This window comes from Suricata suricatta, chromosome 2 (assembly GCF_006229205.1).
Source record: "Suricata suricatta isolate VVHF042 chromosome 2, meerkat_22Aug2017_6uvM2_HiC, whole genome shotgun sequence".
Taxonomy (NCBI): domain Eukaryota; kingdom Metazoa; phylum Chordata; class Mammalia; order Carnivora; family Herpestidae; genus Suricata; species Suricata suricatta.
Genome location: NC_043701.1, coordinates 140518430 through 140520863, shown reverse-complemented (window position 1 = coordinate 140520863; position 2434 = coordinate 140518430). Strand labels below are relative to the sequence as shown.

Below are 2434 nucleotides of genomic sequence, written 5' to 3'. Positions count from 1 at the left end.
TGTGCGAGATCCTCCCCGTCTGTCTCCATCAGCGGGACTCACCGTGCACAGCCCTCCTCCCACCGCACCTTGGGCTCTCTGGTTGCAGCCACATTTCCTGGAGTGTGTGTGGGTTTGTCTGCAAGTCCCACCCCTCTTTGCCCTTCTCCTGCCTCTCAGCTTGGTGCTCACAGGGACAGGGCGACTAGGTGACCTGGGCTGGGTGCAGGCCTACTAGGCAGTGGCTCAGGCCATGGAGGAGCCTTTGTTTTCACCGAGCTTCAGTTTCCAGACAGCTTGGGCTGACAGCTTGTCAAGCCCCCCTTTCATTTTGCCTTCTGTGCTTCCATGTTTCCGGTTCCTGCAACTGGGGCCAGCTGGGGGGGAGGGTCTGCTCTCTGTGTGTCTGCACTGGGGTGCACACCTTCCCCCCACTGTCCGTCATCGTGCATTACCAGAGGAGCACTGGGGCCCTGCTGATGGAGGCCCTGTGGCTCTGGCAAGAAGGGGGGCCCGGCTTACAGAGGTCCCGTGGCCCTGGAGTGGGGCTGGGGGCAGCAGGGGGCTCAGGCTGCTTCTCTGGCTGTGTGACAGGGAGCAGAGAGACCCCATCTACCTGAAGGACAAGGTGACGCAGCGGCATTCCAAAGAGCAGTTTGAGACGGCTCAGAAGATTGAGCAGGAGTACAGTAGATACTTCACAGGTAGGGGTGCCCTGGCCTTGTCCCCCCACAGGTTGACCTGCACAGCCGCGAGTCCATCTCAGCACAGGTGCTGAGTGGCAGAGCCCCTGCGATCCCAGTGTGGCCGTGGCCGTCCGCTCTTGCCATCCGGTTTGGCGAAGAACAAGCTGCTTCTTACCAGCTTCGGTCTTTGAAACGCAGCAAACCGAAAGAAGCATTTCACTCTGTGGCTTTCAGGCTCTGATCAAGTCAGTCCTTTGTAGCGGGGTTCGTAACTCTGGGGTCCCAGGAACAAGGACAGTGACTTTAATTCACGTGTAGGGACTGTCGTGATCTCGTGTCGTGCTTCTCATGCAAAACCTTTGGTCTCAGGAACCAAGCTCGGAGCTTCTGTGTGTGCGCATGGAGTGTCTGTCTCCGGTCCGCCACAGACCAGTATTTAGTCACATACAGCAGTGATTACTAGAGAAATGAAAACTTAACACTCCAACACTTATAAAATACAAGCTTTGACTTTCTTCTCATAGTTTCGACAGACATAACATGACTCTTGTCACATTTCCACTGCAGGTTCTAAAAGCTCCCTGTCTGTTTCTGTCCATACCTTGTAGGGAGCGGCCAGGCCCATTTTGTCTCCTGGCGCTGCTTCTTGAGCATCCCAAGAGTTCGGGCTAGTGTCTGTGGGATCTGTGGTGTCGAAAGCCTGCAGGGCTTGATTTTGAGAGAGACAGCACAAGTGGGGGAGGGACAGAGAGATTCCTAAGCAGACTGCACTGTCATCACGGAGCCCAACACAGGACTCGAACCCATGAAATCCTGAGATCATGACCTCGGCCAAAACCGAGAGTCGAATGCTTAACCAGCTGAGCCACCTGGGCACCCCTACACCTGGCAAATTTTGACACCAACCTTCATTTCAGCCCGCATATTCAGCATCCTACTTAACAGCTGAGCAGAAGGTCAGATTATAAAAGCAAAGTTATTTGCATTCAGCTGTTTTCTTTCTCTTCCCCAACCTCTTGCTGAAGGAAGAGAGTGAGGAAGGAAGGCCAAGCGGCTCACAACCAGAAAGAGTAATATGGGTTCAGCGGTCTCCGGCCTGGGGTCCTTCTCTGAACTCAAGGGTGTGTCTGGGCTCTCTTGCAGGGGTCGTCCAGGGAAGAGCCCCGTCGAGCATTTGCACTCAGATCTTGGCGATGGTCCATCAAGAACAAAACAGAATCCTGTGGATCCCAGCCTGCCTGCTGTAGAGCAGTGCCATGCCGGAAGTCGCTGATGCTCCTCTGTTGGCGTGACCTTCAGGCCCGCTCCTTCTCAGTGACCGGAAGTACGAGGGGAAGGACCTGTGCACATGGTCTCCGGAAGCATCTCCTCTGTGGACCGAGGGCCCTGGTTCTAGGTCCAGGCCAGCGGACTGCCTTCCTCTCACACATGTGCTTTAAGACGAAATAAAAAACCACAAAGACTTTTCGATAGACGGGTTGGACACCACCCTTTCTTTAGCCAGCTGATCAGAGATGCTGAAAGACAAGCTTTCAGATCACACGTTTACAAGCCTTTTCTAAGTACTGGTTGCTTATGTTTACTTGAACGGCTCCATGTTGCGGTGCCCTGCCCTGTCCCTCTCTCAGCCACCCTGGTGTTGCTTTGGTGCTGGGTTTTGTTCCTGCTTTCTGCAAAAGAATGGGTGGGGATGTATGATGAGGGGAAGGATGAATGAGAAGGAGGAGGATGGATGATAAGAAAATGATTGGGAGGTGGGAGGTTGGATG

At 54.2% G+C, this 2434-nt stretch overlaps 1 long non-coding RNA gene across 1 annotated transcript in view; it reads right to left on the bottom strand.

The window, feature by feature from the left end:
• Positions 1 to 2137: 2137 nt before the first annotated feature.
• Positions 2138 to 2434, bottom strand: part of LOC115272649 — a 19460-nt gene continuing 19163 nt past the window's right edge. The window contains exon 2 of the long non-coding RNA XR_003900413.1: positions 2138 to 2335. This is a non-coding gene — a long non-coding RNA (uncharacterized LOC115272649). The remainder of the gene's footprint in view (positions 2336 to 2434) is intronic.